Source organism: Somniosus microcephalus, unplaced genomic scaffold (genome assembly GCF_052327205.1).
Source record: "Somniosus microcephalus isolate GS21.2 unplaced genomic scaffold, FLI_Smic_1.0 scaffold754, whole genome shotgun sequence".
Lineage (NCBI taxonomy): Eukaryota > Metazoa > Chordata > Chondrichthyes > Squaliformes > Somniosidae > Somniosus > Somniosus microcephalus.
This window is the reverse complement of record NW_028225941.1, coordinates 7501-30000: the sequence shown is the minus strand read 5'-3', so window position 1 is coordinate 30000 and position 22500 is coordinate 7501. Positions and strand designations below refer to the sequence as shown.

Below are 22500 nucleotides of genomic sequence, written 5' to 3'. Positions count from 1 at the left end.
CGTTCTTCATCGACGCACAAGCCGAGTGATCCACCGCTAAGAGTTGTGCGTTTTTTTCGGCTTGGTGTTTTGTTCCCCGGAGGGTCCCAAGCCCGGACCGCCCAACGCTTCTCTCCCTCTATGCCCACGCATAGAGGGTTGGTAGAAGCCCCATCCTTGGCACGGCCCGGAGGTGTGTATCAGTCGATCATCAAATGACAAGGGTTTCACCGAGATTTTGTTGTCAGGGCGCTCGCGAGGCGACACGCATCGGGGTCAAACGCCTGAGCCCACCGTCCGACACGCACCACGGCCAACAGAGGCAGGGTCTCTGCTGCCACCGATTGCCGGGAGAAGAGAGAGAGTGACAGGCAGACAGACAAGACAAACAAACATGACAGTAGACAACAAGGCCAGAAAAACGAACTGAGTGGGGTACAAGCCGACCGCGTGAAAACACCCCACTGTGGGGGGTAGAAATCCGTGTGGACGGGCAGGTACATTCTCTCGAACGTTCAACTTGGCTGCTGCTGCTGCTGCTTGCTTGCTTGCTTGCTGCTGGCTGCTAACAAGCTCTCGACACCGACAAACAGACACTCGAGTCTTTAAACCGCCGCCCCCCAAACAGCTCGCGGGAGCCAGAGTGGAGAAGCGTCTAGGTACCCTGTACCGGTAAAGGGAGAGTGACTAGATCGACCAAAGTTGCACTACGGGGGGAAAAGAAAGCCGGGCCTGCATCACCGGTTCAAATCCCAGCAGAGCTCACAGTGGCCGTTCGCCGAGGTCCCGACGACGAGCCGCCAGGCAGCACGCGAGCCCGCAGAAGCTCCCTTCAATTCGACTGCGGTGTTAATGCTTGCAAGACGGTGGCAAAGTCCATTGTTGTCCGATCCGGACGAGAAGAGGGGAGCAGCAGAGCTTGCGTGTGAGAGAGAGAGAGAGGTTGAGAGATAGGCTCGGCACAAGATAAGAGATGATGCACGAGACTGGAAGAGACGGAAGTCGAAAGAAGGGCCGCAGGCCAAGGTCACACAGGGGGAAGCCAACGAACAGCAAAGACATGAGGCGGAGGCGTCAGTAGGCAGCAGAATTAGAAAAGCAAAGAGGGCCAGGCTTTTTGTTGCATCAAAGTCAAGCCAGGACACCTCCCCATCTCGCCATCTTCTCTTTTTTTCTCTGCCTGTCATTGAACCGCAAAAGTCCATGCTGAACGAAGAACCACCCAAGCGTGCCAGGGCCGTCCCTGTCTCAAGCCGACCGAAACCAACTGCCGTGCGCACACACACACATCACCTTCTCGGTGCACCGTTCAAATTCCACCCCAACTCCTCCAACTCGGGCTCTCTGACCGATCTAAACTCGTTTGCTATCCCGGACCGGTGCGACTGTTTTGCCTGTTCGTGCGAGTTCGGCGAGTTTTTGTTTGGAATGTAACCTCTCGCCCGCGCAAGAGGCGCCGGACGCGGCCGACCATGGCTCCGGGCAGATGCAAGAAGCAAACCCCGGGAAGCTCTCCTGCTGGTGTGTGTGCGTGTGTAACAGTACAAAAAAAGCCGACACAACGAAAGCCCACCTTGCCGGGCTCGCGACCAGGCCGACCGTCCAATACGATGCAAACGACACAACTCGGACCATTAGCACACCACTTTGTGTGAGGCACAGAAGGGTTTTTTGGTGTTTTTGCATCAGGCTGAGCTCGCGCACGCGCGCGGAACCACCGTCAGGACGGAAGACCAACCAAGTCGCGAGAACACGCTCGGGGTAAAGCTAGCGAAATACGACCTTTCTTTATTAGCCACCACCACCATCACCACCACCACCACCAACAATCGCTTTGTCTTGCTGGGCACATGGCCTCCCCACCACAGAGAGGTTGGTGCCGGGTTCAACTTAATTGTGTTTGCAACCGGTAACCGTCAAGGCAAGAAAAACCACTCACACAACAACAACCTACACCACGCGTGCGTGTGTCTGTCTGCGTGCGCGTTTCTTTGCTGAAATTTGCCAGAGAAATAGCGTCTTCAGCTAGCAGAACGGGACGCACTGAGCACACAAGATTTCGTGCACAAGACGCGGACACCCGCTCCGCTGCCTGAATAGGACCACTGAGAATCACAGGACGTCTCGGACTCACGCGAAAGAGTTTCAAGGACAAAGAGAAGGGCGCGGCCAAGGAAGAAAACACCGGGAGCTGCGCCGACACCCTCTCTCTGACTCGCCGTGTGCATGCCCGTCTTGTCACCAGCGACAGAAACGAGAGGAAACCCTGAAATAGCCTGAACACCAGCCTCTCTCTATACTGGGCCGACCCGGGGACTCCCACTACGGACGCGAGTCACCAAATCGGTCGTACGGGCCCACTGAGCGCACGACACAGGGGAATCTCGTTGCAAACACTGCGTGTGCATACGTTGCTCACAAAGCTCAATGGGGTCACAGGCCCTGACCCGCTCAGAGGCACCTGTGTGACAAGACAACAAATGGAACTCGCTGGAATGTTTCTGCTGTCTTGTCATTTTAGACGGACCCACTGAGCGCACAACACAGTGGAACTCTCTGACAAACACTGCTTGTGCGTTAGCCCCAGTAAACAACTCAGTGGGGTCACAGGCCCTGACCCGTTCAGAGGCACCTGTGTGACAAGACAACAAATGAAACTCGCTGGAATGTTTCTGCTGTCTTGTCATTTTAGACGGACCCACTGAGCGCACAACACAGTGGAATCTGACAAAACACTGCTTGTGCATTAGCCCCAGTAAACAACTCAGTGGGCTCACAGGCCCTGACCCGTTCAGAGGCACCTGTGTGACAAGACAACAAATGGAACTCGCTGGAATGTTTCTGCTGTCTTGTCATTTTAGACGGACCCACTGAGCGCACAACACAGTGGGATCTGACAAAACACTGCTTGTGCATTAGCCCCAGTAAACAACTCAGTGGGGTCACAGGCCCTGACCCGTTCAGAGGCACCTGTGTGACAAGACAACAAATGAAACTTTAAAGACGCTGGCATGTACGTCTTGTTTCTGCTGTCTTGGACGGGCCCACTGAGCGCACAACACAGGGGAACTTGGTGCAAACACTGCGTGTGCATAAGCCATAAAACACAAGCTCAGTGGGGTCACAGGCCCTGACCGGTTCAGAGGCACCTGTGTGACAGACAGCAAATGAAACTTAGACGCTGGAATTATTTATATGTTTCTGCTGTCTGTCTACGATTTCAGATTCACACTTAGAGTTTTTTGTCATTAAGTCATAAAAGCCACAAAACCATTTTAATATGACTTTCCAATACTCTTTGAAAGGTCTCTATATTGATAAAATGAGCCTTTTAGCAAAGTAACACTTTTCGGGCATTTTCAAAGTGCTCCCGCTGAGTGAATTTTGTTCTGAAAATCGTGTTCCCGAAAATCTCCGGGCACCCCGCCAACCCCCCCTGCCAGAAATGACAAGTGTCAAATCAGCGGGTCAAACGGCCACCTCTATCCGACCAGGAGCACCCAAATCGCCGCAAATGGCACTTTTTTTTTTCTTCATCGGGACTTCCGACTAGGTTAATGATTTCCCAAGCTGCAACTCATAAACTATGTCCTGAGACACTTGCCAGAAATGACACATGTCAATTTGGCGGTAGCAACTCACTTTCCCAAGCCGGAAAGCATCACCCGAGGCCGGCGTGAAGCGGCCGAATCTTTTCTCACCGGACTTCCGTGATTTGGTTAATCATGTCTCGAAATCAAAAAATGCACATGTCAATTTGCCGGGAGCAACTCACTTTCCCAGGCCGGGAAGCAACACCCGAGGCCCGCAAAAGGCGGCCGAATATTTTCTCATCGGACTTCCATATTTTGGGGGTTGGATTCTCTCCCGCATTCCAGCCCCCTGGCCACGGGTCGCTCATTCACTTTCAGCCCGGGCCTTGCCAATTTGGTTAATCAGTTAGCCATGCACCAGACTCGGCCTCGCCTTTTTCATTTATGGTTAATGATGTGCCCAGGCTGGGACTTAGTCTCTCCAGCAGCCAAAACTTTTCACTGGTTAATGAGGTGCCCAGCCCGGCACTTAGTCTCTCTCCCCAGCAAGCTTACTTGGTCGGCCGACATTTGGATCCATTTTCGGGGCTTAATCGGGTCGAATACGGTCCCTTACGCAAGGGGAGCCGAAGCCCCGGCCTCTGCCAGGCGTCAGGCTGCCGTTTTTTAAGCCCGACCAAAAACCCGAAAATTGGTTAAAAATGGAAATAAATTTCCACCCAAAAAGGGTTAAAAGTCGGTTGGACGGCAGCCCTGGTCGGTCTCTGCAGACCTGGAGGCCCTAGACAGTAATCTGGAAAACAGACAAAGTCTCGAGAAACCACCTCCTACCATTCTCCAGGTACCCCGCCAATCCCCCCTGCCAGAAATGACAAGTGTCAAATCAGCGGGACGGATTTGACTTTTGTGACCGACCGCTGGAACTTTTTTCGGCTACAGGCAGTCAAATTTTTCTCCTTCCGGACTTCCAGTACAACTTTGAACGGCCATATCTCCGCACTCCCGCGTCGGAGCCAAGCCGTTTTTACACCGTTAGACGCGGCTTCCCGTGCCCGTTCGAATGCCGCCCTGCTCGGCGGAAAAGGAGAATTTTTTTATTTTTCGGCCGATTTCGGGAAAAAAAATTCCCGCTCTGAACTCGGATTTTTCGGCTTTAATCGTTTCGTATACGGTCCCTTACGCAAGGGAGCCGAAGCCCCGGCCTCTGCCGGGCGTCAGGCTGCCGTTTTTAAGCCCGACCAAAAACCCGAAAATTGGTTAAAAATGGAAATAAATTTCCACCCAAAAAGGGTTAAAAGTCGGTTGGACGGCAGCCCGGGTCGGTCTCTGCAGACCTGGAGGCCCTAGACAGTAATCTGGAAAACAGACAAAGTCTCGAAAAACCACCTCCTACCATTCTCCAGGTACCCCGCCAATCCCCCCTGCCAGAAATGACAAGTGTCAAATCAGCGGGACGGATTTGACTTTTGTGACCGACCGCTGGAACTTTTTTCGGCTACAGGCAGTCAAATTTTTCTCCTTCCGGACTTCCAGTACAACTTTGAACGGCCATATCTCCGCACTCCCGCGTCGGAGCCAAGCCGTTTTTACACCGTTAGACGCGGCTTCCCGTGCCCGTTCGAATGCCACCCTGCTCGGCGGAAAAGGAGACATTTTTTTTTTCCGGCCGTTTTCGGGAAAAAATTTTCCCGCTCTGAACTCCGATTTTACGCCTTTAATCGATTCGGAGACGGTCGCTTACGCAAGGGAGGCGAAGCCCGGGCCTCTGCCGGGCGTCAGCCTGCCGTATGTAAGCCCGTCCGAAGCATGAGTTCCCACTTTTGGTTATCCAGTTGTCAATTTTAAAATTTCAGTTTATCAGTTGCCTGCTTGGTTAATCATTTGTCGCTCTGACATTTGGTTAACCAGTTGTCGATGTTCGAAATTCAGTGAATGAGTTGCCTCTTTGAAATTTCAGTTAATGAGTTGGCCCTTTGGTTACTCATTTGTCCCTGTGTCTTTTGGTTAACCAGTTGTCGATGTTCGAAATTCAGTTAATGAGTTGCCTCCTTGGTTACTCATTTGTCGCTCTGGCTTTTGGTTAACCAGTTGTCGATGTTCAAAATTACAGTTAATGAGTTGCCTCTTTGAAATTTCAGTTAATGAGTTGGCCCTTTGGTTACTCATTTGTCCCTGTGTCTTTTGGTTAACCAGTTGTCGATGTTCGAAATTCAGTTAATGAGTTGCCTCCTTGGTTAATCATTTGTCGCTCTGACTCTTGGTTAACCAGTTGTCGATGTTCAAAATTTCAGTTAATGAGCTGCTCTTATGTTCTATGATTTCCTACCTTGACAACTCATTAACCAGTGTTTCAAACAATGCACCAGGCCATTTGACGACCCCAACTCGGTTCCACAAGCGGGAAAGCAGCACCCCAAGGCCCGGTAAGGGGGCCGAATACATTCCCATCGTGAATTCCGTCCCAAATGTGAATGACAAGTTTTCAGTTAATCAGTTGCCTGCTTGGTTACTCATTTGTCGCTCTGACATTTGGTTAACCAGTTGTCGATGTTCAAATTTCAGTTAATGAGTAGCCTCTTTGAAATTTCAGTTAATGAGTTGGCCCTTTGGTTACTCATTTGTCCCTGTGTCTTTTGGTTACCCAGTTGTCGATGTTCGAAATTCAGTTAATGAGTTGCCTCCTTGGTTAATCATTTGTCGCTCTGGCTTTTGGTTAACCAGTTGTCGATGTTCAAAATTACAGTTAATGAGTTGCCTCTTTGAAATTTCAGTTAATGAGTTGGCCCTTTGGTTACTCATTTGTCCCTGTGTCTTTTGGTTAACCAGTTGTCGATGTTCGAAATTCAGTTAATGAGTTGCCTCCTTGGTTAATCATTTGTCGCTCTGGCTTTTGGTTAACCAGTTGTCGATGTTCAAAATTTCAGTTAATGAGCTGCTCTTATGTTCTATGATTTCCGACCTTGACAACTCATTAACCAGTGTTTCAAACAATGCACCAGGCCATTTGACGACCCCAACTCGGTTCCACAAGCGGGAAAGCAGCACCCCAAGGCCCGGTAAGGGGGCCGAATACATTCCCATCGTGAATTCCGTCCCAAATGTGAATGACAAGTTTTCAGTTAATCAGTTGCCTGCTTGGTTACTCATTTGTCGCTCTGACATTTGGTTAACCAGTTGTCGATGTTCAAATTTCAGTTAATGAGTAGCCTCTTTGAAATTTCAGTTAATGAGTTGGCCCTTTGGTTACTCATTTGTCCCTGTGTCTTTTGGTTACCCAGTTGTCGATGTTCGAAATTCAGTTAATGAGTTGCCTCCTTGGTTAATCATTTGTCGCTCTGGCTTTTGGTTAACCAGTTGTCGATGTTCAAAATTTCAGTTATTGAGTTGCCTCTTTGAAATTTCAGTTAATGAGTTGGCCCTTTGGTTACTCATTTGTCCCTGTGTCTTTTGGTTAACCAGTTGTCGATGTTCGAAATTCAGTTAATGAGTTGCCTCCTTGGTTAATCATTTGTCGCTTGACTCTTGGTTAACCAGTTGTCGATGTTCGAAATTCAGTTACTGAGTTGCCTCCTTGGTTAATCATTTGTCGCTCTGACATTTGGTTAACCAGTTGTCGATGTTCGAAATTCAGTTAATGAGTTGCCTCCTTGGTTAATCATTTGTCGCTCTGGCTTTTGGTTAACCAGTTGTCGATGTTCAAAATTACAGTTAATGAGTTGCCTCTTTGAAATTTCAGTTAATGAGTTGGCCCTTTGGTTACTCATTTGTCCCTGTGTCTTTTGGTTAACCAGTTGTCGATGTTCGAAATTCAGTTACTAAGTTGCCTCCTTGGTTAATCATTTGTCGCTCTGGCTTTTGGTTAACCAGTTGTCGATGTTCAAAATTTCAGTTAATGAGCTGCTCTTATGTTCTATGATTTCCGACCTTGACAACTCATTAACCAGTGTTTCAAACAATGCACCAGGCCATTTGACGACCCCAACTCGGTTCCACAAGCGGGAAAGCAGCACCCCAAGGCCCGGTAAGGGGGCCGAATACATTCCCATCGTGAATTCCGTCCCAAATGTGAATGACAAGTTTTCAGTTAATCAGTTGCCTGCTTGGTTACTCATTTGTCGCTCTGACATGTGGTTAACCAGTTGTCGATGTTCAAAATTTCAGTTAATGAGTTGCCTCTTTGAAATTTCAGTTAATGAGTTGGCCCTTTGGTTACTCATTTGTCCCTGTGTCTTTTGGTTACCCAGTTGTCGATGTTCGAAATTCAGTTAATGAGTTGCCTCCTTGGTTAATCATTTGTCGCCCTGACTCTTGGTTAGCCAGTTGTCGATGTTCGAAATTCAGTTAATGAGTTGCCTCCTTGGTTAATCATTTGTCGCTCTGACTCTTGGTTAACCAGTTGTCGATGTTCGAAATTCAGTTAATGAGTTGCCTCCTTGGTTAATCATTTGTCGCTCTGGCTTTTGGTTAACCAGTTGTCGATGTTCAAAATTTCAGTTAATGAGTTGCCTCTTTGAAATTTCAGTTAATGAGTTGGCCCTTTGGTTACTCATTTGTCCCTGTGTCTTCTGGTTAACCAGTTGTCGATGTTCAAAATTACAGTTAATGAGTTGCCTCTTTGAAATTTCAGTTAATGAGTTGGCCCTTTGGTTACTCATTTGTCCCTGTGTCTTCTGGTTAACCAGTTGTCGATGTTCGAAATTCAGTTAATGAGTTGCCTCCTTGGTTAATCATTTGTCGCTCTGGCTTTTGGTTAACCAGTTGTCGATGTTCAAAATTTCAGTTAATGAGCTGCTCTTATGTTCTATGATTTCCGACCTTGACAACTCATTAACCAGTGTTTCAAACAATGCACCAGGCCATTTGACGACCCCAACTCGGTTCCACAAGCGGGAAAGCAGCACTCCAAGGCCCGGTAAGGGGGCCGAATACATTCCCATCGTGAATTCCGTCCCAAATGTGAATGACAAGTTTTCAGTTAATCAGTTGCCTGCTTGGTTACTCATTTGTCGCTCTGACATTTGGTTAACCAGTTGTCGATGTTCAAATTTCAGTTAATGAGTAGCCTCTTTGAAATTTCAGTTAATAAGTTGGCCCTTTGGTTACTCATTTGTCCCTGTGTCTTTTGGTTACCCAGTTGTCGATGTTCGAAATTCAGTTAATGAGTTGCCTCCTTGGTTAATCATTTGTCGCCCTGACTCTTGGTTAACCAGTTGTCGATGTTCGAAATTCAGTTACTGAGTTGCCTCCTTGGTTAATCATTTGTCGCTCTGACATTTGGTTAACCAGTTGTCGATGTTCGAAATTCAGTTAATGAGTTGCCTCCTTGGTTAATCATTTGTCGCTCTGGCTTTTGGTTAACCAGTTGTCGATGTTCAAAATTACAGTTAATGAGTTGCCTCTTTGAAATTTCAGTTAATGAGTTGGCCCTTTGGTTACTCATTTGTCCCTGTGTCTTTTGGTTACCCAGTTGTCGATGTTCGAAATTCAGTTAATGAGTTGCCTCCTTGGTTAATCATTTGTCGCCCTGACTCTTGGTTAACCAGTTGTCGATGTTCGAAATTCAGTTAATGAGTTGCCTCCTTGGTTAATCATTTGTCGCTCTGGCTTTTGGTTAACCAGTTGTCGATGTTCAAAATTTCAGTTAATGAGCTGCTCTTATGTTCTATGATTTCCGACCTTGACAACTCATTAACCAGTGTTTCAAACAATGCACCAGGCCATTTGACGACCCCAACTCGGTTCCACAAGCGGGAAAGCAGCACCCCAAGGCCCGGTAAGGGGGCCGAATACATTCCCATCGTGAATTCCGTCCCAAATGTGAATGACAAGTTTTCAGTTAATCAGTTGCCTGCTTGGTTACTCATTTGTCGCTCTGACATTTGGTTAACCAGTTGTCGATGTTCAAAATTTCAGTTAATGAGTTGCCTCTTTGAAATTTCAGTTAATGAGTTGGCCCTTTGGTTACTCATTTGTCCCTGTGTCTTTTGGTTACCCAGTTGTCGATGTTCGAAATTCAGTTAATGAGTTGCCTCCTTGGTTAATCATTTGTCGCCCTGACTCTTGGTTAACCAGTTGTCGATGTTCGAAATTCAGTTAATGAGTTGCCTCCTTGGTTAATCATTTGTCGCTCTGGCTTTTGGTTAACCAGTTGTCGATGTTCAAAATTACAGTTAATGAGTTGCCTCTTTGAAATTTCAGTTAATGAGTTGGCCCTTTGGTTACTCATTTGTCCCTGTGTCTTTTGGTTACCCAGTTGTCGATGTTCGAAATTCAGTTAATGAGTTGCCTCCTTGGTTAATCATTTGTCGCTCTGACTCTTGGTTAACCAGTTGTCGATGTTCAAAATTTCAGTTAATGAGTTGCCTCTTTGAAATTTCAGTTAATGAGTTGGCCCTTTGGTTACTCATTTGTCCCTGTGTCTTTTGGTTAACCAGTTGTCGATGTTCGAAATTCAGTTACTGAGTTGCCTCCTTGGTTAATCATTTGTCGCTCTGACATTTGGTTAACCAGTTGTCGATGTTCGAAATTCAGTTAATGAGTTGCCTCCTTGGTTAATCATTTGTCGCTCTGGCTTTTGGTTAACCAGTTGTCGATGTTCAAAATTACAGTTAATGAGTTGCCTCTTTGAAATTTCAGTTAATGAGTTGGCCCTTTGGTTACTCATTTGTCCCTGTGTCTTTTGGTTACCCAGTTGTCGATGTTCGAAATTCAGTTAATGAGTTGCCTCCTTGGTTAATCATTTGTCGCCCTGACTCTTGGTTAACCAGTTGTCGATGTTCGAAATTCAGTTAATGAGTTGCCTCCTTGGTTAATCATTTGTCGCTCTGGCTTTTGGTTAACCAGTTGTCGATGTTCAAAATTTCAGTTAATGAGCTGCTCTTATGTTCTATGATTTCCGACCTTGACAACTCATTAACCAGTGTTTCAAACAATGCACCAGGCCATTTGACGACCCCAACTCGGTTCCACAAGCGGGAAAGCAGCACCCCAAGGCCCGGTAAGGGGGCCGAATACATTCCCATCGTGAATTCCGTCCCAAATGTGAATGACAAGTTTTCAGTTAATCAGTTGCCTGCTTGGTTACTCATTTGTCGCTCTGACATTTGGTTAACCAGTTGTCGATGTTCAAAATTTCAGTTAATGAGTTGCCTCTTTGAAATTTCAGTTAATGAGTTGGCCCTTTGGTTACTCATTTGTCCCTGTGTCTTTTGGTTACCCAGTTGTCGATGTTCGAAATTCAGTTAATGAGTTGCCTCCTTGGTTAATCATTTGTCGCCCTGACTCTTGGTTAACCAGTTGTCGATGTTCGAAATTCAGTTAATGAGTTGCCTCCTTGGTTAATCATTTGTCGCTCTGGCTTTTGGTTAACCAGTTGTCGATGTTCAAAATTACAGTGTATGAGTTGCCTCTTTGAAATTTCAGTTAATGAGTTGGCCCTTTGGTTACTCATTTGTCCCTGTGTCTTTTGGTTAACCAGTTGTCGATGTTCGAAATTCAGTTAATGAGTTGCCTCCTTGGTTAATCATTTGTCGCTCTGACTCTTGGTTAACCAGTTGTCGATGTTCAAAATTTCAGTTAATGAGTTGCCTCTTTGAAATTTCAGTTAATGAGTTGGCCCTTTGGTTACTCATTTGTCCCTGTGTCTTTTGGTTAACCAGTTGTCGATGTTCGAAATTCAGTTAATGAGTTGCCTCCTTGGTTATTCATTTGTCGCTCTGGCTTTTGGTTAACCAGTTGTCGATGTTCAAAATTTCAGTTAATGAGTTGCCTCTTTGAAATTTCAGTTAATGAGTTGGCCCTTTGGTTACTCATTTGTCCCTGTGTCTTTTGGTTAACCAGTTGTCGATGTTCGAAATTCAGTTAATGAGTTGCCTCCTTGGTTAATCATTTGTCGCTCTGGCTTTTGGTTAACCAGTTGTCGATGTTCAAAATTTCAGTTAATGAGCTGCTCTTATGTTCTATGATTTCCGACCTTGACAACTCATTAACCAGTGTTTCAAACAATGCACCAGGCCATTTGACGACCCCAACTCGGTTCCACAAGCGGGAAAGCAGCACCCCAAGGCCCGGTAAGGGGGCCGAATACATTCCCATCGTGAATTCCGTCCCAAATGTGAATGACAAGTTTTCAGTTAATCAGTTGCCTGCTTGGTTACTCATTTGTCGCTCTGACATTTGGTTAACCAGTTGTCGATGTTCAAATTTCAGTTAATGAGTAGCCTCTTTGAAATTTCAGTTAATGAGTTGGCCCTTTGGTTACTCATTTGTCCCTGTGTCTTTTGGTTACCCAGTTGTCGATGTTCGAAATTCAGTTAATGAGTTGCCTCCTTGGTTAATCATTTGTCGCCCTGACTCTTGGTTAACCAGTTGTCGATGTTCGAAATTCAGTTACTGAGTTGCCTCCTTGGTTAATCATTTGTCGCTCTGACATTTGGTTAACCAGTTGTCGATGTTCGAAATTCAGTTAATGAGTTGCCTCCTTGGTTAATCATTTGTCGCTCTGGCTTTTGGTTAACCAGTTGTCGATGTTCAAAATTTCAGTTAATGAGTTGCCTCTTTGAAATTTCAGTTAATGAGTTGGCCCTTTGGTTACTCATTTGTCCCTGTGTCTTTTGGTTAACCAGTTGTCGATGTTCGAAATTCAGTTAATGAGTTGCCTCCTTGGTTAATCATTTGTCGCTCTGGCTTTTGGTTAACCAGTTGTCGATGTTCAAAATTTCAGTTAATGAGCTGCTCTTATGTTCTATGATTTCCGACCTTGACAACTCATTAACCAGTGTTTCAAACAATGCACCAGGCCATTTGACGACCCCAACTCGGTTCCACAAGCGGGAAAGCAGCACCCCAAGGCCCGGTAAGGGGGCCGAATACATTCCCATTGTGAATTCCGTCCCAAATGTGAATGACAAGTTTTCAGTTAATCAGTTGCCTGCTTGGTTACTCATTTGTCGCTCTGACATTTGGTTAACCAGTTGTCGATGTTCAAATTTCAGTTAATGAGTAGCCTCTTTGAAATTTCAGTTAATGAGTTGGCCCTTTGGTTACTCATTTGTCCCTGTGTCTTTTGGTTACCCAGTTGTCGATGTTCGAAATTCAGTTAATGAGTTGCCTCCTTGGTTAATCATTTGTCGCTCTGGCTTTTGGTTAACCAGTTGTCGATGTTCAAAATTTCAGTTAATGAGTTGCCTCTTTGAAATTTCAGTTAATGAGTTGGCCCTTTGGTTACTCATTTGTCCCTGTGTCTTTTGGTTATCCAGTTGTCGATGTTCGAAATTCAGTTAATGAGTTGCCTCCTTGGTTAATCATTTGTCGCTCTGGCTTTTGGTTACCCAGTTGTCGATGTTCAAAATTTCAGTTAATGAGTTGCCTCTTTGAAATTTCAGTTAATGAGTTGGCCCTTTGGTTACTCATTTGTCCCTGTGTCTTTTGGTTAACCAGTTGTCGATGTTCGAAATTCAGTTAATGAGTTGCCTCCTTGGTTACTCATTTGTCGCTCTGGCTTTTGGTTAACCAGTTGTCGATGTTCAAAATTTCAGTTAATGAGCTGCTCTTATGTTCTATGATTTCCGACCTTGACAACTCATTAACCAGTGTTTCAAACAATGCACCAGGCCATTTGACGACCCCAACTCGGTTCCACAAGCGGGAAAGCAGCACCCCAAGGCCCGGTAAGGGGGCCGAATACATTCCCATCGTGAATTCCGTCCCAAATGTGAATGACAAGTTTTCAGTTAATCAGTTGCCTGCTTGGTTACTCATTTGTCGCTCTGACATTTGGTTAACCAGTTGTCGATGTTCAAATTTCAGTTAATGAGTAGCCTCTTTGAAATTTCAGTTAATGAGTTGGCCCTTTGGTTACTCATTTGTCCCTGTGTCTTTTGGTTACCCAGTTGTCGATGTTCGAAATTCAGTTAATGAGTTGCCTCCTTGGTTAATCATTTTTCGCTCTGGCTTTTGGTTAACCAGTTGTCGATGTTCAAAATTTCAGTTAATGAGTTGCCTCTTTGAAATTTCAGTTAATGAGTTGGCCCTTTGGTTACTCATTTGTCCCTGTGTCTTTTGGTTAACCAGTTGTCGATGTTCGAAATTCAGTTAATGAGTTGCCTCCTTGGTTAATCATTTGTCGCTCTGGCTTTTGGTTAACCAGTTGTCGATGTTCAAAATTTCAGTTAATGAGCTGCTCTTATGTTCTATGATTTCCGACCTTGACAACTCATTAACCAGTGTTTCAAACAATGCACCAGGCCATTTGACGACCCCAACTCGGTTCCACAAGCGGGAAAGCAGCACCCCAAGGCCCGGTAAGGGGGCCGAATACATTCCCATCGTGAATTCCGTCCCAAATGTGAATGACAAGTTTTCAGTTAATCAGTTGCCTGCTTGGTTACTCATTTGTCGCTCTGACATTTGGTTAACCAGTTGTCGATGTTCAAATTTCAGTTAATGAGTAGCCTCTTTGAAATTTCAGTTAATGAGTTGGCCCTTTGGTTACTCATTTGTCCCTGTGTCTTTTGGTTACCCAGTTGTCGATGTTCGAAATTCAGTTAATGAGTTGCCTCCTTGGTTAATCATTTGTCGCTCTGACTCTTGGTTAACCAGTTGTCGATGTTCGAAATTCAGTTACTGAGTTGCCTCCTTGGTTAATCATTTGTCGCTCTGACATTTGGTTAGCCAGTTTTCGATGTTCGAAATTCAGTTAATGAGTTGCCTCCTTGGTTAATCATTTGTCGCTCTGGCTTTTGGTTAACTAGTTGTCGATGTTCAAAATTTCAGTTAATGAGTTGCCTCTTTGAAATTTCAGTTAATGAGTTGGCCCTTTGGTTACTCATTTGTCCCTGTGTCTTTTGGTTAACCAGTTGTCGATGTTCGAAATTCAGTTAATGAGTTGCCTCCTTGGTTATTCATTTGTCGCTCTGACATTTGGTTAGCCAGTTGTCGATGTTCGAAATTCAGTTAATGAGTTGCCTCCTTGGTTAATCATTTGTCGCTCTGGCTTTTGGTTAACCAGTTGTCGATGTTCAAAATTTCAGTTAATGAGTTGCCTCTTTGAAATTTCAGTTAATGAGTTGGCCCTTTGGTTACTCATTTGTCCCTGTGTCTTTTGGTTAACCAGTTGTCGATGTTCGAAATTCAGTTAATGAGTTGCCTCCTTGGTTAATCATTTGTCGCTCTGGCTTTTGGTTAACCAGTTGTCGATGTTCAAAATTTCAGTTAATGAGCTGCTCTTATGTTCTATGATTTCCGACCTTGACAACTCATTAACCAGTGTTTCAAACAATGCACCAGGCCATTTGACGACCCCAACTCAGTTCCACAAGCGGGAAAGCAGCACCCCAAGGCCCGGTAAGGGGGCCGAATACATTCCCATCGTGAATTCCGTCCCAAATGTGAATGACAAGTTTTCAGTTAATCAGTTGCCTGCTTGGTTAATCATTTGTCGCTCTGACATTTGGTTACCCAGTTGTCGATGTTCAAATTTCAGTTAATGAGTAGCCTCTTTGAAATTTCAGTTAATGAGTTGGCCCTTTGGTTACTCATTTGTCCCTGTGTCTTTTGGTTACCCAGTTGTCGATGTTCGAAATTCAGTTAATGAGTTGCCTCCTTGGTTAATCATTTGTCGCTCTGACTCTTGGTTAACCAGTTGTCGATGTTCGAAATTCAGTTAATGAGTTGCCTCCTTGGTTAATCATTTGTCGCTCTGACATTTGGTTAACCAGTTGTCGATGTTCGAAATTCAGTTAATGAGTTGCCTCCTTGGTTATTCATTTGTCGCTCTGGCTTTTGGTTAACCAGTTGTCGATGTTCAAAATTTCAGTTAATGAGTTGCCTCTTTGAAATTTCAGTTAATGAGTTGGCCCTTTGGTTACTCATTTGTCCCTGTGTCTTTTGGTTAACCAGTTGTCGATGTTCGAAATTCAGTTAATGAGTTGCCTCCTTGGTTAATCATTTGTCGCTCTGGCTTTTGGTTAACCAGTTGTCGATGTTCAAAATTTCAGTTAATGAGCTGCTCTTATGTTCTATGATTTCCTACCTTGACAACTCATTAACCAGTGTTTCAAACAATGCACCAGGCCATTTGACGACCCCAACTCGGTTCCACAAGCGGGAAAGCAGCACCCCAAGGCCCGGTAAGGGGGCCGAATACATTCCCATCGTGAATTCCGTCCCAAATGTGAATGACAAGTTTTCAGTTAATCAGTTGCCTGCTTGGTTACTCATTTGTCGCTCTGACATTTGGTTAACCAGTTGTCGATGTTCAAATTTCAGTTAATGAGTAGCCTCTTTGAAATTTCAGTTAATGAGTTGGCCCTTTGGTTACTCATTTGTCCCTGTGTCTTTTGGTTACCCAGTTGTCGATGTTCGAAATTCAGTTAATGAGTTGCCTCCTTGGTTAATCATTTGTCGCTCTGGCTTTTGGTTAACCAGTTGTCGATGTTCAAAATTTCAGTTAATGAGTTGCCTCTTTGAAATTTCAGTTAATGAGTTGGCCCTTTGGTTACTCATTTGTCCCTGTGTCTTTTGGTTAACCAGTTGTCGATGTTCGAAATTCAGTTAATGAGTTGCCTCCTTGGTTAATCATTTGTCGCTCTGGCTTTTGGTTAACCAGTTGTCGATGTTCAAAATTTCAGTTAATGAGCTGCTCTTATGTTCTATGATTTCCGACCTTGACAACTAAGTAACCAGTGTTTCAAACAATGCACCAGGCCATTTGACGACCCCAACTCGGTTCCACAAGCGGGAAAGCAGCACCCCAAGGCCCGGTAAGGGGGCCGAATACATTCCCATTGTGAATTCCGTCCCAAATGTGAATGACAAGTTTTCAGTTAATCAGTTGCCTGCTTGGTTACTCATTTGTCGCTCTGACATTTGGTTAACCAGTTGTCGATGTTCAAATTTCAGTTAATGAGTAGCCTCTTTGAAATTTCAGTTAATGAGTTGGCCCTTTGGTTACTCATTTGTCCCTGTGTCTTTTGGTTACCCAGTTGTCGATGTTCGAAATTCAGTTAATGAGTTGCCTCCTTGGTTAATCATTTGTCGCTCTGGCTTTTGGTTAACCAGTTGTCGATGTTCAAAATTTCAGTTAATGAGTTGCCTCTTTGAAATTTCAGTTAATGAGTTGGCCCTTTGGTTACTCATTTGTCCCTGTGTCTTTTGGTTATCCAGTTGTCGATGTTCGAAATTCAGTTAATGAGTTGCCTCCTTGGTTAATCATTTGTCGCTCTGGCTTTTGGTTATCCAGTTGTCGATGTTCAAAATTTCAGTTAATGAGTTGCCTCTTTGAAATTTCAGTTAATGAGTTGGCCCTTTGGTTACTCATTTGTCCCTGTGTCTTTTGGTTACCCAGTTGTCGATGTTCGAAATTCAGTTAATGAGTTGCCTCCTTGGTTAATCATTTGTCGCTCTGGCTTTTGGTTATCCAGTTGTCGATGTTCAAAATTTCAGTTAATGAGTTGCCTCTTTGAAATTTCAGTTAATGAGTTGGCCCTTTGGTTACTCATTTGTCCCTGTGTCTTTTGGTTAACCAGTTGTCGATGTTCGAAATTCAGTTAATGAGTTGCCTCCTTGGTTAATCATTTGTCGCTCTGGCTTTTGGTTAACCAGTTGTCGATGTTCAAAATTTCAGTTAATGAGCTGCTCTTATGTTCTATGATTTCCGACCTTGACAACTCATTAACCAGTGTTTCAAACAATGCACCAGGCCATTTGACGACCCCAACTCGGTTCCACAAGCGGGAAAGCAGCACCCCAAGGCCCGGTAAGGGGGCCGAATACATTCCCATCGTGAATTCCGTCCCAACTGTGAATGACAAGTTTTCAGTTAATCAGTTGCCTGCTTGGTTACTCATTTGTCGCTCTGACATTTGGTTAACCAGTTGTCGATGTTCAAATTTCAGTTAATGAGTAGCCTCTTTGAAATTTCAGTTAATGAGTTGGCCCTTTGGTTACTCATTTGTCCCTGTGTCTTTTGGTTACCCAGTTGTCGATGTTCGAAATTCAGTTAATGAGTTGCCTCCTTGGTTAATCATTTGTCGCCCTGACTCTTGGTTAACCAGTTGTCGATGTTCGAAATTCAGTTAATGAGTTGCCTCCTTGGTTTATCATTTGTCGCTCTGACATTTGGTTAACCAGTTGTCGATGTTCGAAATTCAGTTAATGAGTTGCCTCCTTGGTTACTCATTTGTCGCTCTGGCTTTTGGTTAACCAGTTGTCGATGTTCAAAATTTCAGTTAATGAGTTGCCTCTTTGAAATTTCAGTTAATGAGTTGGCCCTTTGGTTACTCATTTGTCCCTGTGTCTTTTGGTTAACCAGTTGTCGATGTTCGAAATTCAGTTAATGAGTTGCCTCCTTGGTTAATCATTTGTCGCTCTGGCTTTTGGTTAACCAGTTGTCGATGTTCAAAATTTCAGTTAATGAGCTGCTCTTATGTTCTATGATTTCCTACCTTGACAACTCATTAACCAGTGTTTCAAACAATGCACCAGGCCATTTGACGACCCCAACTCGGTTCCACAAGCGGGAAAGCAGCACCCCAAGGCCCGGTAAGGGGGCCGAATACATTCCCATCCGGAATTCCGTCCCAAATGTGAATGACAAGTTTTCAGTTAATCAGTTGCCTGCTTGGTTACTCATTTGTCGCTCTGACATTTGGTTAACCAGTTGTCGATGTTCGAAATTCAGTTAATGAGTTGCCTCTTTGAAATTTCAGTTAATGAGTTGGCCCTTTGGTTACTCATTTGTCCCTGTGTCTTTTGGTTAACCAGTTGTCGATGTTCGAAATTCAGTTAATGAGTTGCCTCCTTGGTTAATCATTTGTCGCTCTGACTCTTGGTTAACCAGTTGTCGATGTTCGAAATTCAGTTAATGAGTTGCCTCCTTGGTTAATCATTTGTCGCTCTGACATTTGGTTCACCAGTTGTCGATGTTCGAAATTCAGTTAATGAGTTGCCTCCTTGGTTATTCATTTGTCGCTCTGGCTTTTGGTTAACCAGTTGTCGATGTTCAAAATTTCAGTTAATGAGTTGCCTCCTTGGTTAATCATTTGTCGCTCTGGCTTTTGGTTAACCAGTTGTCGCTGTTCAAAATTTCAGTTAATGAGCTGCTCTTATGTTCTATGATTTCCGACCTTGACAACTCATTAACCAATGTTTCAAACAATGCACCAGGCCATTTGACGACCCCAACTCGGTTCCACAAGCGGGAAAGCAGCACCCCAAGCCCCGGTAAGGCGGCCGAATACATTCCCATCCTGAATTCCGTCCCAAATGTGAATGACAAGTTTTCAGTTAATCAGTTGCCACCTTGGTTCATCATTTGCCACTCTGACTTTTGGTTTCCCAGTTGTCAGTTTTCACATTTCAGTTACTGAGTTGACTTTGTCTTTCTCACTCTGTGTATCTCTATCTTCTCTCTGTCTCTCTCAGTGTATGCGAGTGTCTGTGTGTGTTCCACTGCCGCCCGGCCAACCGGGTCCAAAGGCCCGCCACGTTACACACGAAAAACCCCGGTCTCGCTTCGGAGCGACGGGCACCCGGCTTCTCGGTGTCGGACCGACTCCGTTCAGATACCGTTGGATGCCCCTTGCCCCTGGCTTGCTCTGGCAGCCGGCGCGTGCAGGCCGCCCCCTGCCCCGCCGTCTCAGTGGTCGGAAAGCGGTCTCCAGCCAACGGCTGTACCTCGGCCGCGGAAAGAGGCAGCTACACAAGCGAGGTACTGCTCTGTGCGGCCCCGCCACCCCGTTCAGCTGCCGTTGTCCCCGACCGGATCGGACTTTCCTTCCCGACGTTATCCCCGATAAGCTGCCGCTGACCGACGGCCCGTCAGCCGCTGCGGGACGGCGACACTTTCCCGAACTCGCCCGGGGCCACTTCGGCAATATAGTGTGCGCCGGAGCCGGGGCTTTCCAACGAGCCATCCCCGAACGAAATCGGACACGGGAGTCGGGAGCGACAGGCGTTCGACTGGTGCCGGGCAACCGGGTCCAAACGCCCGCCTTGTTAAACGCACGTACACCCCAGGCTCGATTCGGAGCGACGGGCACCCGGCTTCCCGGTGTCGGACCGACTCCGTTCAGATACCGTTGGATGCCCCTTGCCCCTGGCTTGCTCTGGCAGCCGGCGCGTGCAGGCCGCCCCCCGCCCCGCCGTCTCAGTGGTCGGAAAGTGGTCTCCAGCCAACGGCTGTACCTCGGCCGGGGAAAGGGGCAGCTACACAAGCCAGGCACTGGTCTGTGCGGGCCCGCCACCCCGTTCGGCTGCCGTTGATGCGGACCGGATCGGACTTTCCCTCCCGAAGTTATGCCCGATAAGCTGCCGCTGACCGGCGGCCCGTCAGCCGCTGCGGGATGGCGACACTTTGCCGAACTTGCCGGGGTCCAGGCCGATAATATAGTGTGCGCCAGCGCCGCGGCTTTCCCACGAGCCCTCCCTGACCGAAATCGGACACGGGAGTCCAGAGCGATAGGCGTTCGACTGCCGGCCGGCCAAACACAGGCAATCTCCCGTCGTTGCGGACCCGCTCCAGGACAACCGGGTCCAAACGCCCGCCTTGTTACACGCACGAAAACACCTGCCTCGATTCGGAGCGACGGGCACCCGGCTTCCCGGTGTCGGACCGACTCCGTTCCGGTACCCTTGGATGCCCCTTGCCCCTGGCTTGCTAGGACAGCCGGCGCGTCAAGGTGGGCCACCGCGGCTCCGGCTCAGCAGTCGGAAAGCGGTCTCCAGCCAACGGCTGTACCTCGGCCGGGCCAAGAGGCAGCTACACATGCCCACTACTGGTCTGTGCGGCCCCGCCACCCCGTTCAGCGTCAGTTGACCCCGACCGCATCGGACTTTCCATCCCGAAGTTATCCCCGATAAGCTGCCGCTGACCGGCGGGGCGGCAGCCGCTACGGGACTGCGACACTTTCCCGAACTTGCCGGGGTCCAGGCCGATAATATAGTGTGCGCCAGTGCCGGGGCCTTCCAACGAGCCCTCCCTGGCCGAAATCGGACACGGAAGTCCGGAGGCAAAGGCGTTCGACTGCCGGCCGGCCAAACTCAGGCATCCTCCCGCCGTTGCGGACCCGCTCCCGGACAACCGTGTCCAAACGCCCGCCTTGTTACACGCACGAAAACACCGGGCTCCATTCGGAGCGACGGGCACCCGGCTTCCCGGTGTCGGACCGACTCCGTTCCGGAACCACTGGATGCCCCTTGCCCCTGGCTTGCTAGGACAGCCGGCGCCTCAAGGTGGGCCCCCGCGGCTCCGGCTCAGCAGTCGGAAAGCGGTCTCCAGCCAACGGCTGTACCTCGGCCGGGGAAAGGGGCAGCTACACAAGACAGGTACTGCTCTGTGCGGGCCCGCCACTCCGTTCGGTGGCAGTTGACCCCGCCCGGATCGGACTTTCCTTCCCGAAGTTGTCCCCGATACGCTGCCGCTGACCGACGGGGTGGCAGCCGGTACGGGTCGGCGACACTTTCCCGAGCTTGCCGGGATCCAGTCCGATAATATAGTGTGCGCCAACGCCGGGGCTTTCCAACGAGCCCTCCCTGGCCGAAATCGGACAAGGGAGTCCGGAGCGAAAGGCGTTCGACTGCCGGCCGGCCAAACTCAGGCAACCTCCCGCCGTTGCGGACCCGCTCCCGGACACCCGGGTCCAAACGGCCGCCCCGTTACACGCACGAAAACACCGGGCTCGATTCGGAGCGACGGGCACCCGGCTTCCCGGTGTCGGACCGACACCCTTCCGGTACCACTGGATGCCCCTTGCCCCTGGCTTGCTAGGACAGCCGGTGCGTCAAGGTGCGCCCCCGCGACTCCGGCTCAGCAGTCGGAAAGCGGTCTCCAGCCAACAGCTGCACCTCGGCCGGGGAAAGGGGCAGCTACACAAGCCAGGTACTGGTCTGTGCGGGCCCGCCACCCCGTTCAGTGGCAGTTGACCCCGCCCGGATCGGACTTTCCTTCCCGAAGTTATCCCCGATAAGCTGCCGCTGACCGACGGGGCGGCAGCCGGTACGGGTCGCCGACACTTTCCCGAACTTGCCGGGATCCAGTCCGATAATATAGTGTGCGCCAGCGCCGGGGCTTTCCAATGAGCCCTCCCTGACCGAAATCGGACACGGGAGTCCGGAGCCAAAGGCGTTCGACTGCCGGCCGGCCAAACTCAGGCAACCTCCCGCCGTTGCGGACCCGCTCCCGGACAACCGGGTCCAAACGCCCGCCCTGTTACACGCACGAAAACACCGGGCTCGATTCGGAGCGACGGGCACCCGGCTTCCCGGTGTCGGACCGACTCCGTTCCGGTACCACTGGATGCCCCTTGCCCCTGGCTTGCTAGGACAGCCGGCGCGTCAAGGTGGGCCCCCGCGGCTCCGGCTCAGCAGTCGGAAAGCGGTCTCCAGCCAACGGCTGTACCTCGGCCGGGCCAAGCGGCAGCTGCACAAGCCCGCTACTGGTCTGTGCGGCCCCCCCACCCCGTTCAGTAGCAGTTCACCCCGCCCGGATCGGACTTTCCTTCCCGAAGTTATCCCCGATAAGCTGCCGCTGACCGACGGGGCGGCAGCCGCTACGGGACTGCGACACTTTCCCGAAGTTGCCGGGGTCCAGGCCGATAATATAGTATGCGCCAGCGTCGGGGCTTTCCAACGAGCCCTCCCTGACCGAAATCGGACACGGGAGTCCGGAGCCAAAGGCGTTCGACTGCCGGCCGGCCAAACTCAGGCAACCTCCCGCCGTTGCGGACCCGCTCCCGGACACCCGGGTCCAAACGGCCGCCCCGTTACACGCACGAAAACCCCGGGCTCGATTCGGAGCGACGGGCACCCGCCTTCCCGGTGTTGGACCGACTCCGTTCCGGTACCCTTGGATGCCCCTTGCCCCTGGCTTGCTAGGACAGCCGGCGCGTCAAGGTGGGCCACCGCGGCTCCGGCTCAGCAGTCGGAAAGCGGTCTCCAGCCAACGGCTGTACCTCGGCCGGGGAAAGGGGCAGCTACACAAGCCAGGTAC

At 48.3% G+C, this 22500-nt stretch overlaps 1 non-coding gene across 1 annotated transcript in view; it reads right to left on the bottom strand.

Moving 5' to 3' along the window:
• LOC147081150 (5.8S ribosomal RNA) overlaps nucleotides 1-45 on the bottom strand; it is a 154-nt gene extending 109 nt beyond the window's left edge. The window contains exon 1 of the ribosomal RNA XR_015076817.1: nucleotides 1-45. This exon is cut by the window's left edge and continues 109 nt beyond it. This is a non-coding gene — a ribosomal RNA (5.8S ribosomal RNA).
• Nucleotides 46-22500: the final 22455 nt, after the last annotated feature.